The sequence below is a fragment of the Macaca nemestrina genome, chromosome 16, assembly GCF_043159975.1.
Source record: "Macaca nemestrina isolate mMacNem1 chromosome 16, mMacNem.hap1, whole genome shotgun sequence".
Classification (NCBI taxonomy): domain Eukaryota; kingdom Metazoa; phylum Chordata; class Mammalia; order Primates; family Cercopithecidae; genus Macaca; species Macaca nemestrina.
The window spans coordinates 103,162,268-103,176,799 of NC_092140.1; the positions used below are offsets into that span (position 1 = coordinate 103,162,268).

General features: G+C 44.0%; 1 long non-coding RNA gene across 1 annotated transcript; it reads left to right on the top strand.

The window, feature by feature from the left end:
* Window positions 1-253: 253 nt before the first annotated feature.
* LOC139359157 (uncharacterized) lies at window positions 254-6,006 on the top strand. The gene is made up of 3 exons (XR_011614983.1): window positions 254-485; window positions 1,139-1,298; window positions 4,372-6,006. It is a non-coding gene; the product is annotated as an uncharacterized lncRNA (long non-coding RNA).
* The last annotated feature ends 8,526 nt before the right edge of the window (window positions 6,007-14,532 follow it).

Consider the following 14,532-nt stretch of genomic DNA (forward strand, 5'->3'; position numbering starts at 1 on the left):
TTAACCCTACAGACCCTGGCTCACCCTGGGAGGGGCAGCCTCTCCAGGGTCCACAGGACCCAGATGTCAAAGCATCAGAAAAAAAAAGACATAGTTAATGCATTGCCCTTGAGGTTTAGCTGTTTACCGGGAGAGATGAGCACGAGCTGACCATGCAACACAGCTACACACACAGCCGGGGCCCCCAGCCAGCCTCTGGAGGGATGGGCTTCTCTGTGGAAGCTTCTCTCGAGCCCTGAGGGGTGGACAGGAGCCAGTCAGGCAAACAGGACATCTCGATGGAGGAAGCACAAAAAAGAGAGACGGAGGAGGAGGGGAACAATTCAGAAAATGAAAGTAGCTCAAAATTGCTAAGAAGCCCAAGCTTGTGGGAAAAAGCACCAGTAAGAGAGAGGATGTCAGGACCAGATCGTGGAGGGTGGCGTTTGACCCAGAAGCTGGCTTTATCAAGAAGGCAAGAAGAGCCACAGAAGGGTTTGATGGAGGTAAGGGATGCGCCTGGCTTTACATTTTGGATCGTTTGGAAGGGAATATGAGAATGCCATAAACACATGTAACTCGCAAGGCCACTGCAACCATCCAGGGGAGAGACAGTGGTGGTGGCAGAGAGAGGGAATGAACAGATGTCAAGGATATGAGCAAAGAAAAATCATGGGATTTGCGAGGTCAGGTGGAGGGGCAGGGATGACCCCACCTCCCTGTGGGACCAGCCGGCAGAGCATTCACTACCACGAGAGATGCCAAGGCAGCCTGGCCCAGCAGACAGCAGGCAGATTTTTAGCTCAGATCCCGGAATGAGGGACTCATCCCTTATGGATTGAATTATTTTAGAAAATTTACGTTATACCATGAGAGTCCACGACACTAGGATACTGTTTACCTCAGAACATCATTATAAGGACTGATTGAGATAATGGCTCTGAAAGTGCTAGCTCTGGAAAACACTGCTCATGTGTTTTCTCACTTTCTTGCAACCATTATTATTCTTGTGCAGTCCAGGCCCCTCTCTGCCCAGAGCCAGGGCATCCACAGTTGCCCCATCTTAATGTCCTTCAGAGCAGCCACGATATGCTTATGGCACGCAAAGGAACCAGCAGTCCTTGTGACCACAAACATCTCTTCTCCATCTCTTCCTTAGGAGCACTGCACAGCATTCAACAGAATTTATTCTGGACAATATTTCACCCTACTAAAACATCATACTCTTCAGGATCCCAGGAATCTAGGTGTAAATTCTGGCCAGTGAGATTTAAGTGCAAATGGATGGAACTTCCGGAAATGTTCCTTGAAAGGACAGGGTATGACATTTTTCACTACTTTATTCACACTTTTGATCAGAACTCAGATGAGATGGCTGGACTTCTTGCAGCCACTTTGGACTATGAGGAGGAGGTTTTTCACCAAGGCATCAGTCTGTATTCCATATGGCGATGGAGGCACTTCCAAGTCCTGGACTCCTCTGCTCTGAGCAGACTTACCTGAGGAATAAACATTTTCCTATCCTGTTTAACCTACTGTTTTTCAGGCCTTTGTAACTCACAGATAAATCTAATGTGAAGTGATACATCTGACATCCTAGCAAGCCATCGGTAGTTTTACCCTAATACAAAGAGTATGAAGGAGTAAAATGGGTTATGTATTCATAAAGAATGTGATCATACAAGGTCAGGAGATCGAGACCATCCTGGCTCACACAGTGAAACCCTGTCTCTACTAAAAACACAAAAAATTAGCCGGGCGTGGTGATGGGCGCCTGTGGTCCCAGCTACTCGGGAGGCTGAGGCAGGAGAATGGCGTGAACCCAGGAGGCGGAGCTTGCAGTGAGCCGAGATCGCGCCACTGCACTCCAGCCTGGGGGACAGAGCAAGAGTCCGTCTCAAAAAATAAAAAATAAAAAATAAAAAATCTGATCATAGTATCTATAAGTTTAAATGAGGGGAAAAATACCTATGAAACCTTTAAACAATGTATTTCATTTACTTTGTCGGACTCTTCTAAGATTAAATTTAACATTTTCTCAGAAAACTAATACTGAAACGATCTCATTTTTGGTGTAAAAAAAATCAATATCCACTTTTTTAAGCCTATCTTTACTATGCGACTGGTTGTTGTTTAAAAAAAAAAAATTAATTCAGCTCCTATTAAAAGCATTTTAGAGCAAAGCTGCTCCAGAGAATTCTCAAAGAAACAGGAAAAACACTATCATTTCTCTGGATCTACTTGAAAGAGAATTGGGTGACTTTTACTTGCCCTTTCTTCTCAAAACAAATTTTTGGACTAAGACAAAGTATGGAAAATTTCTATGAAGTATTTGATACTTCAGTGAATGAGAAAGAAAGCAAGCTATAAATGTATTGCAAAGTGTACCTTCAGACTTCAGGGATACAAGAGGTAATAAAAGTTTTTTTGTTGTTTTTTGTTTTTAAAGGCAAGCGCTCACTTGGAACATTTAAATAAAACTTTAAAGACAGTGAGTAAGACATTGCCATTTTCTAACGAGAGATATTCATCTTCATCTACCTGTTATGAACTGAATTGCATCCTTCAGAATTCAAATGTTGAAGCCTTAACACCCAGTATATCAGAATAGAACTACTGTGTCAGGAGACAGGGCCTTCGAAGAGGTGATTAAGGTTAAATGTGGTCCTTAGTACAGGCCCTAATCCAACATGACTGCTGTCCTTGTAAGAAGAGATTAGGGCACAGACACATATAGGATGACCATGTGAGGACACAGGGAGAAGACAGCCATCTACAAGCCAAGGAGAGAGGACACACAAGAAATCAGCCCTACAGATGCCTTGATCTCAGACTTCCAGCCTCCAGAACCAAGACAAATAAATATCTCTTGCTTCGGCCTTCCAATCGGTGGTCCTTTGCTAGGCAGCTCCAGCAAACTAAGACACTACCTCATGCTGTTTCCCACCCTAGCTACAGTGGCAAAGCAACAATTTTTAACTCCATGCAGACAAGATTCTGAAGCAGAGATGAGAACAGCTGCTGTCTTCAGCAGATGTTCTGCCATGACACTGTTCACTATGATTGGATGGTTCAGTTCTTCCCCGCTCTCCTCCGGCAATAGTCACCTGAGTCCTGCTTCGCACAGAAAACTTGGAGTCATCAAACGGGAATTCCCACTGTCTCCACGCTGACAATTCCACTTAATCTGTCCCTCTTTCCAAGGCCTGTGCCTTGGAGTCTGGAACTTTTCCTACTCATTGACTCTTCTGTGTCTTCCATGCTCACCCCATGGCTATCAAATGGCTCCTGGTTCCTCCTGCTCTGTAACACCCACGCTTCTTTACGGATCTTGGGAGCTGCCATTTTTGTTTCCTAGCTCCCTCTCACTTCTCAGCCTGCTCCAGCTTAGGCCCTGCCCTCATTGCGTAACTTCACAACTCTTGCAGAGGTGACAAATAAGCTCCCCGTCACTGAACCCAGGAGACTTGTCAGTCCCTTCCCAGCAGCATCCAACGTGCTTCACATCCAGTGCTCTCTCCCCTTATTTTCTGGTTTCCCCATTCTCCCTGGCCTTTCCTTTTCTTAGTCATTTGCAAAGACATCATCTTCCACCTGGACATTTAATTCCGAAGTTCCTCAAAGGTTAACTCTCTACCTGGGCCCAAATTTCTAACTATGCCACGATAAGTATAAATTGAGACCTGCAGTTCAACCCTTCCTCTGTCATTCATCAGGGAACCACACAGTAACCTCACAGGCTGACCCCCTGATTCCTCCTCTGGTCTCTAGCAACAACCCGGGAGGTCCTCTCCCAGGCTTATCTGTTGTCTGAGGCAGTGCCGTCTGCTGTTGTTCAGACAGAAAGCCAGGAGTTAGCCTTGGAACCTTCTTCCCCCTCAGTCTCACCTCCAAACTATCACTAAGTCCATTTTTCCTCCTAAAAGTCTATTGATACCATTCAGTTTCTTTCAGTGCCACAGAGGTCTTTCTCCTGCAACTCCCGGCTTCTCTAACACAGGCTATTATTCCAGCTCCCTCATCCCGCTCTCTCCCCAAGAAAGAAATGTTTGAACTGCAGCTGCAATGTCACCTTCTCTTCCATCCATCCCCAACACCCTCCCTTCACAATCTGCTCTCTGCTCCAGGAGTGAAGTCAAAATGCCTGGACTCACCCCTACAGGGTGCCGCCCCGATAGCCCCAGCTCATCCCGACTCTTCCCACGGATGCTGGCAATTTGGGCCCAAAACATGGGAACTTTATTTTACTCTCACAACTCTAGTTATATTTTATCGATTTTAAAGAGCTCTTTATGTAGCAACAGTACTAATTTTCTGTTAGAGATTTTGCAAGTATTTCCCCGGATTTGGGCTTTTAGGACTGAAATCGCCATGTTCTCTATGCTCTTGCAGACGATGGCAAATAATACGTCAGCAGTTACTTCTGATGCTGCGGCCACCTCAGCAAATGGAAGCACCTGGCCCGCCTCGCCTGGCAAATCCACCTGGAACGGACCGTGCCTTGGAGAAAAGGAGAGAAGCTGCAGAACGACCCTCAAAGCCAGCAGCCTGATAAACTGCATCTCAGACACAACCAGTCTTTAGAGACAGGGAATAGCAGACACTCTTTGTGATGAACGCACTGAAATTTCAGGGAAGCCACACTACAGGGTTTCTTAACTGAACTTTTGTGAATTTTATTCAAAGCAGACCATAACAATATGGTTCTTGATTGCCGTTATTTCTCTGCCTTGTGAGGAATGTGGGCCTGGTGGAACTGGCTATTGTTCTGCGTATCACATGCTTCCCCATTATTTCCCTTTCCACGTCCACACTGAAATTTGGTCCCAGCGAGCGGGCAGGTAAAGGGGACCCAATTTTCGAAGAAAATTAATGAAGGGAGAATGGATGGGCGAGCGGCTGCCCTTTCATCCCTGACGGCAGGCTCAGGTACAGGTGAGTGGGCTGCTAGGCGTTGCATTTAAATTCCTTTATCATCTCAGCCTTTTCTCTGAAGGCCTTCAAAGAGCTGAGCCCAGCTGCTCCCATCCCCTCGCCTGTGCCTCCTCTACTGATGACAGGACACAGAAAGCATCCCCAAACCTCGAGCCACAGAGGCAGACTGGGGCAGGTGCTGATGTCCTTGCAGCAAGTGAAATATTGTACTTATATTCAAAGACAGCCGTCTTCACACCGGGTGCCTGGGATGACAGTCACACCAGACACTGCAGCAATATCACTCCATCTTTTCTGCTCAGCCAGTGTACTCATGGTTCATTGTTCAAGACCTCCCAAACCAGCAAGCCGAATTTCACTGCTCTGAGTTTAAAATGTATTAACTGCTGTCGTGGTCTAATAGTAAGTATTAGATCTGCTTTAAGATCTCCCAGCAGGGGATAAGGGAAGCATACATGGAGCTGGAAATTCATGGATTCTGCTCTTCAAGAAACATCAGGCCTGAAGAAGGGCCGTGGAGCTCTCGGGATGGTGCCTGCAGTTAATGAGCCTGACATTCTTTGCCTTCCATGACAGGACAGAGGTTCCCTTCACAGTAAGGTTGTGGGGCTCCCGTCACGGTAAGGTTGTGGGGCTCCCTTCACGGTAAGGTTGTGGGGTTCCCTTCACAGTAAGGCCAGGCAGTGTTGGCTCACGGCCATGCGGCAGCCTGAAAATCAACCAGAACTTGGAAGTGAACACACACTCTGCCTCTCAATAGAGCAGTGACACTTCGTTACTCTGAACCTCCCTTCCCTCTCTGTAAAATGAGAATAATTCTCACTTTTCCTGAGAGTGTATAGAAACTAGAAGAAGCAAAGCATGAAAAAGCAACTGGCATCCTGCAGACCAAACAGTAAGTTAAATTATGCTGTTAAGGAAATTGAAGATAAAATTCTAAACTTAGGTACCTTAAAGATATTATTTCACCGGAGTGAAATTTACTTCAGGGTTCCTAGAAACATTCATTCTTAAATTCATTTCCAAGTATTTTTGGAGCACTAACTATATGCCAAGTGCTGTTCTGGTACCTGGGGTACCGTAAGTGGAGTGTACCTGTGGTACCCTAAGTGGAGTGTACCTGTACCTGTGGTACCCTAAGTGGGTTGCTAATAAGTATTTAACAACAAAATGACACTCTGAGAGGAGGCAATGAACAAGCCCTGATTTGTAGCATTTGCCAGTTACTGTGGTGTAAATTCTTCCACCACAGCCAATTTCCAACAATCTGTGAGATGCAGAGTGAGGAAGAGAATGTGCACTGTCAGCTCTGGCTCCAGCCCGAGCCCAGATGGCTTACATATAAATCAATAAATAAACCACCGCCAATCCCATCCACCCTCACAGACCTCCCTTTCTGACATTACCCCCTGCCGGTGAAATATGACCCAATACCCCTCCTTCACCAATCTCTTACAAGTAGGTTTTCAGAGATGTGGTGAACATAAAAGAAGTGATACAGATTTTAAACTATTCATATTATCATCACAATATTTTTTTTCCTACACAAAGCATCAACAAATAAAACATGGGCTCCTGCCCAAACTTTACTTACATGCAAGGGACTAAAACTTATTTAAAAACAAAAACCCAGCCAAAAAAAATTGCACTCCTCCAAAACTGTAAATGACTTATTCTCTTTGCTATGGTCTTACCCAGAGCAAAGGGGATCCCGCACAGAATGGAGGAGGATCCACCACGGTTTCTTCCTCTTGGGGACCACTGAACTGTGGAATAAGCTGTCCCCACTCAGTGCAGGTGGAGGCCAAGAGAGAATGTGAGCTTTGTAGGTGCTCTGCTTTTCTCGAGCCTTTGCAAACACATCCCACAATGCATAGGCCTTCAAGCATAATCTTCCCATTGTCAGGGTGTGTGGGGATGACAGAGAGTAAACGGCAAAGGATGGTAAATTTGAGAATTCCCAGGGCACAGCTCTACAACTGTACTAAATATTTCCTGGACTTTCTTTTTTAATACAAAGCAGTAAAACTGGGGGAGAAAATGAATAGGATGAACTTTTTGCCAATTTGGGAAATTTGCAGCTTTCTGTATTTGCCATTCTCCACTTTACAAAACTAGGCCTGGTCCCCTGTGGCTAAAGATTGAAGGCAGTGCCTGGGCCATGCCAGGCCTCCTGTGTGTAGGAGCAAGCAGGCCTACAACCTCCTGCAAGACCTTTCTGGGCAAACACAGAGTGGGTCCCAAAGCAACCATTTTTTGACTAGTATTTTGCCAGAATCCTCCTGTTTTACTTGGGCTTTTAATTTTTTTAAAAAAAAAATCTAACTTGATTATTCCATTCTACTCAACCTGCAATGAACTCCTTTCGTCACACCGTGGCTTGTGGCGTCAGTCGGTGAATGTGCCAATCACAGTGAGATGAAACACGCTGTGCCAGGTGCAGACTTGATGAGTAAACAAAGGTAAACCAGAAAACACAACGCACCTACGTCTACTGCCACAGACCTGGGATAATCTAGCAGAGCCTCAATCACCCCTTTTTCTCCCATGATATCTTATGCTAATTGCAGCAGTAGGTAGCAGTAGCCTCTCAGCTGTGCTAGCAGACACCCATTGACCACATCCATTCCCTGGCAGTTCTGCGTGGTCAGTGAGAGCCTGAGGTGGTGGAGTCGGACAGGCTGGACTCAAATTCTGACCCCTTATTGACTTGCTTTGAAACCTTGGGCCAGTTCCTTGGGAAGATTCAATAAATTGTTGTGTAAAGCGTATCATCCAGAATAGTGTCTGGCACTGAATGTGTATTATAGGTATGTTAACTGCTGTGGAGAAGATTATGGAAGAGTTTGAAACATGCCTAAGGGATTTTTGGATAGCCCTCAATGGAATGCTACTATTACAAGGATTATTTGATTCTATAGCGTGTGCACATTTGCTTGTTTGCTTTTCTTTCACTAGACTACTTCGTAACTCTGTAAAATGCAAGTTGATTTGTAGAAAACTCTTAGTTATACAAACAATTCCTGCCTGTAGACATACATACTGTATCTCATCTCCTGGAAGCCAATTCAGTGTCACCCTGTGGATGTGGACCAATTTTGCCAGCTTACATCCATTTGCAAATTCATTTCAGCAATCCTTGTCTGACTATAAGGAATATAGTTCTTCGAGTTCTCTTATGAACCAATGGTAATGTTATCATATTGGTTTCTTCATTAATTTACACATTCAATGCAGTTTTTGACTTGTGCTGATTTTATATTTGCCTGAGAATCATGATCTTACTCTCTTTTAAAGTTAATCCTTTAACACCGTCATCATCATCACCATCATTTTTATTTTATTTACTCACTCATTCACTTAACAGATATTAGTGAGTAACCACCAGGTACTAGACACCGTAAGCTCCTTCAATTCCTACAATACTTCAGAAGCTGTGCAGAAGTTGGAATTGGACGTTTAAAAGCCCCTATTTATCTCACAATATTTTAGGCATAAATGTTTCTTTAAAGGTTTGGCACTAACCACATTGTTCAGATACAGGCAGGGCCTCTGAGTATTCCTCTAACAACCAGAAAGGGCTGTCCCTTTTTTTTCAAAAATGTACAGAGTATAGAAATACACAGTATGTTTCACCATCACTTCACTTTTTCTACCCTCAGCAGTTTTTTAACCAAGTGTCCATTTTTACAGCCCACACTGACCAATAGGGAAGATACCCCTCTACTATGGAGAAATCTTCTGAAAGGACCTCGCACCTAAAAGAGCATATTGAGAACATTAAATCGCTTTTACATAACAGAGTCCTACCAGGGGGTCACCAGACCATTTGATCTCACAGATTTCAAGCAGGTGAGTTAAAAGAAAACGCACACCCCAGGAGACACAGTGCCAGTGGACTCCGCGATAGCTTTGATTCCCTTGTCAACTCGGATTTCACAGGTGAGCTAAAGTTAACCCAAACTTGCCTTTGCCACCCAAGCTCATCATAATGGGAAAACCGGGGCGGTGGAGGGGGGCTGGGGAGAGGAACTGGCCTGAGGGCGGGCCTTCCACCATCTAGAGTATGGCCTTACTCTAAGGGGATCGTTCTGGTTTGCCATCATCTGAAAGAAATCAGCTGATCCAGCAGTTCCCAGACTCACAGACCATGTCCCACAGGGAAGACGCAGAGGGCCCGGACACAGGCACTGCAGCCTGAGAAGGTTCAGGTGGGACATTGCTTTCAGACATCCTCCTCAACACATCTTGACCTTCAGGGACTGTAAACGCTCCTCCTGGTGGGGTTATTTTAAATCAAAGGCCAGCATGCCCAAGGCTGCACAAGTACGGAATGCCTAAGAAAATAAATACTAGTTAGAGGGTGATTTAATGGAGTTAGCTGCAGTGGGTGGAGGCTGGAGGCAGTAGCTTTTAACAAGTTTTATTTGAAAGACTAACTCAGTGTGGTTGTCACGACAGTTGTGTTTGTGGCTGGGCTTGCACTGCTGACAGATGGAAACCTGGCAGCCTTTCCTAACTCATGCAGATGCTCTACAGGAGGGACCCGGCTAAGTAATGCCAGCATTCACCTTGCACAAACCGTTCTCCTCCTGGTAATAAACAGAACATTTTAGGGCTGTTCTGGTCAAAACACTAGCAGAAATATTAAGCTGTTCCTCCCTTTTCATCTCTGTTTGCCCTCTGAGAATTCATTTAAAAAGAAAAATGCTTCTGCAGAGAATCACTGCCTGAAAAAAAAAAGAAAAAGAAAAAGAAAAGGCAATGTTTCACAGACATCCTCATCTTTGCAAATGCCCTCTCGAGTCATCGAGTCCCCGACAACGTTAGGATCTCCAGGAAAGGAAGATAACCAGCAGGACACCTATGGTGGCAGTTTAGTATTCAGGAAAGCCAGCGTTAGAAGAAAATATACTCCCATCAGTCACTCTGGGAAATCAGTTTCAGAAAACTGCTTTGCAGTTGAAAAACAAAAATGCCCTGTGGAAAAAAAAAAAAAGGCTCAGTATTTCATATTTGCGCACCAAGTGTGCTTTTAAGGAAGCAAAACTTCTTGAACTTTGCTGTATTTTGAAAGAGAACATCATGACACATGGAGACATACACCCAAACAGGATCAGCCAGCCAGCAGTGGAAATAGAGGAGGGAACACCCAGGAACGAGTTCTGGGAACTCCTGGTACAACCGTATGCAAATCATTTCACAGACGTGCTGGCAGGCTGAGTTCCCAGAGTAAATGATTTTCACTTCTGTATCAGCACTATCTTCGCACCAAGGTAACTGACCACATGCCTCTCGTCTGGGGAACACAGACAGGTGGGGTCTTTGTTAACCCTCTATTATTATAAAAGGCAAAACCATCACAGAACATTGTGTATACATTGTCAATGAATCTCTGTGGGTAGATGATAATCGTTTTTTTTTTTTTTTTTCATTTTTAAAAATGTTTTGGGTAATTTGCAGAATGACAATACAACCCATTGGAACAAATGACTTTCCAAATAGTTTTCAAGTACTCCACCTATATTTTCAAAGACCAGATAGCTCTGCCCAAAGAATTTGGTGATTTTAACCATTTCTCAAGGTGCAACTTGTAAAGGATTTCTCCTTCAGCACAGATGGCATCTCGGGCCAGCTAACCTGCAGAGAGAGAGATTTTCGTGGGAAATCTATCAGTGGGTATTGCTTTTTAAATAAATCACAAAAGAAAACTTACTCTAGCAAAAGGGAGGGGGTCAATTACTCTTAATTCCACATATGGTTTAAAGTATTTCTAAATATTTGCCAACAAAAATAAAGACCAGGTTATAGTGAAGGCACTTCTTACCAATATCATCTGCGCTCAGTGATTCGTCTCCTTCCCTGCTCCACCTTTTCCTAACGCTGTATATCCACTGGCAGGAGGTCGCCCGCAGGGGGACTGATGGGCTTGGGCTGGCTCTGGCTCTAGGAAATGAGAATTCTTGCGACCTAATTTGATGTAGATTTTTTTAAAGCCTGCTTAATGTATGGCACCTCTGGGGATCCCAGCAGATCAGACGAGGCGTAAGGAGAGAGCATATATGCTCCCTGACTCCCTCTCTGTAAGGGTCACCTCTGGTTACTCAAGACGAGTAACTTCTCTTCTGAAATTACCCTCCTTCCAGTAAATGCTGCCCCTCTTTCCTTTGGATCTGGGGTTGATCATAGGCCTGCCTTTTCTGGAAACATGCACTGCATTGCTCTTCATGGTTTCCCCATACCTGCCCATGCTTTGTACGTATCTTTTTATGAAATCATCCTCAAATTATCCCAGCCTGAGTATGCCACCTGTTTCCTGCAGGGACCTGGCTTGGTGCACAGCCCTGTGTAACACTAATTCCTAACCTGGGCTCCCTGAATTCCCTCCCCTGAGCCATCTATTGGTAGAAGTCTATCTCAGCATAAATCTCTTTTATTATTCTTTGTCATTTATTTTATGTATTTAAAAACATTTTTCCATGAAGTGGTCCGTGGGCATCACCAGATTGGCAAAGAAGTGTACAGTATTTTAAAAAAATGGTGGAACAAAGTGAGCAGACATCTGTTTTGCTCTCTTCTCCACTGCTCTGTATTGAAGGTAGTATACAATGGAATCACTGATCCCTATGGGGAAAATGTCAGAGACTCCGGTCTCCTTCACATATGCTTCCTCTCAGAGAGCCGCTAGCATAAGCCCCTCATTTTACCCCGAGGTAAAGCTTTCAAACTGGTTGAAAGGGTGAAGGTTTGAGAATTATTTTCTTAGATATAAAGAGAAGTAAGTAGGTTCTACTTCCCTTGAAAGAAGGCCTAGCCATCTCATTTTACTTGGTTCTCTTTTTCTGTCCCTGTCTCTGTCACTCTTTTTTGTTTCTCTTGGTGTGTGTGCGCACATGCACATATGTCTGGATGAAGAAGTACAAAGTCTGGCCTGGGCAATTCCTCCAAGGAAGCAAGACTGATGAGTCCTCATGTTTTTCTCTTTTGCTTGAATCTGTTCATCCAAGACACCTGGAAACTTTAGGCCTGGTGGATCTCCTCTTTGGGGAGACCTGGCCACCTCTTTTGCCATTTTCAGTGTCCTCTTCTCTGATATAGCTAAGTTAGGTGGACCTAGGAAGCAACACCCTGTTTTCCCAAATCCTTCCCCCTACCAAGAAGAGTCTTTTATGTATGTATGCATGTATGACTGATTGATTCATTTTAGTGACAGGCTCTCACTCTGTAACCCAGGCCGGAGTGCCATGGCATGACTGACCTCAGTGGTCATGAGCTACCGTGTCCAGCCACCAACCAAGAAGAGTCTTGATAAACTGCAGCCATTTCCTTTTTCTGATTTGGCTCAAACCCTCTTGCTCACTGATCTCCTCTGGCTTTCTCATGGGCAGATCTACTCTCATTTTTCTGGGCAGTGGGCTGGAAAGATGGGGACAAGGCCAGCTGATGGGTGGCTGCAGGCAGACTAGCACCCATGCACTGTTAGTGTTCATTCTGAATGACTGCTGAAGATCATTCTCCATGGAATTTCACCTAGTCTACTAGAGTTTGTAACCTAGAGGCTAAAGGCACTGTTAGTATGAAAAGTTAAATTATTTTGCTTTTTTCTCTGTACAGAGATCTGGTTTGATGAGGTAACTTATCAAGGGAAATGTTCAGTATTTCAGGATTCCCTTGCCAAACACAACCAAAATATTACACTTACATTTTCATCTTTATAAGCATTTGATTCAGGATGTTTATATTGTTAAGAATCCATCATCCTTGATCAAGTAATTAATACTAAATAAGAAGATGAACTAAAAACTGTAGCATATAAAGTCAGTCTAATTGCAAATCAGGACAAGAAAGTTTTCACAGACAAGATGATGTGGAAACCAAAAAGCAATACCGCAAGTGTCAGAACCAGATTGTGTAGAATTAGGGCCGAGTCTTTTAATTGGCAGCCAAAATGAACAAGAGTAGGTAATATACAAGATGAGGAACTGTCATTGATAAACCAGTCTGTGACTGAAAATTGATTTGGTGGCTAACATGAGTTTTAAAGAAAAAAATGCAAAAAGCATAAAAGAGTTATATAGAATCAACAACTATCCCAGAGGCAATGGAAAAACTAAGCATATAATATACCGGATAGGGTAAAGATAATTTGACAGTCAAAGGCCACCTAGAAGGAGAAACAGAAGACATCTAAATGGATTAAATATGTAACACATTCGACATCACAGAGCAGATCCCACAAGCCTGTGTTGACAGGCTTGATCTGCACAAAGCAAGCATGGCCAAAGTTAATTTTAATTTTCTTTGTCAAAAAATTGCCCTTCCTGCTTATCTTTGGCCTACACAGTGTGAAAATATTTGTTAAAGGTTGAGGATTTTAAAAAGACGAACCTACTGCCAATTATAAGAACTCGTGTGGAAAATGCCTCTTAATAGGTGGGGGGAAAATGGTCATGGGACCAATATTTTAATCTAGTTATTATTAAAAGAAACAACTTATTATAAACAAGTGCTCACAGCTGTGTGCCTCACAGAATTTCTTTTGAAAACATGGGTTTGCGACTGGAGAGACCAGGAGAGGGGCCCTGGGGAAGGAAGGCTGCTCGTCCTCCTGGGCTCTGATCCTCCCCCAGGCTCTGTTGTCCCCACTACGTGATTGGGAAGGAAATATGACCCTGTAGAGCAGCCACTTGTGCTCTGTCATCCACTCCTCTTCCAAATGCCAACCAGGCCACGTGCTAACTGTCTTAGCTTGGGGAACGATTTCAACTCTCTAAGCCTCCAGAGGGCTCCTTCTTTTCAGAGCTGCCTTTGATTTTTATTTGCACATTGTCCTCTTGTGCATGCTTATTTCTACCTGTAGCTGCAGTTCCCCAAGTTGAAGTCAATCCGTTCACTGTGGTCCCCTGCTCAAAGCAACAGACTCAAGAGCGAGCAAATGAGCAAGCTGAACCTCATGCATTCTGTTGCTGCTGACAACAAAGATGTTTCCTCTTCCTCACAGGACACGAAGCTTGGGGTGAGTCAGGTTTTGCCCTGGAAAAGCTGCCTCAAGGGAACGGAGCCGCTGCAGGAGAAGCAAGGCTGAGAGCAGGAGAGAAGCCAGGTCACGGCAATTTCATCTGCGCTGCAGCTGAAGCTGGAACTGCCCATTGGACCTAGATGCTGTGATAGGAGCCAGCACATTTTCTGTTTTTGTTTAAGCCAGTATGGATTGGGTTTTCTGTCACTTGCAACACAGAATCCTGGTTCAAGTCTATTGGGAAAATTACATAACATAAGCCTGGATAACACTTAGTATAGTGCCTGTGCCTAAGCAAATTCACACTAACTGCTTGCCATCTTATCATCATTCCTAATGCTGACCAAAGCCTAGAGAAACGAATCTTCTACCAACTCCCTGGTTTAGTAGTGACAATACTGGACTATCTCCAATCAAATAGTCTATCAGACTCAAAAGCATGGTGACAATACTGGACTATCTCCAAACAAATAGTCTATCAGACTCAAAAGCATGGTGACAATACTGGACTATCTCCAATCAAATAGTCTATCAGACTCAAAAGCATGGGAGTATCAAAGAAAATACTACAAAGTTTGTAATCTTTTTTTTTTTTTTTT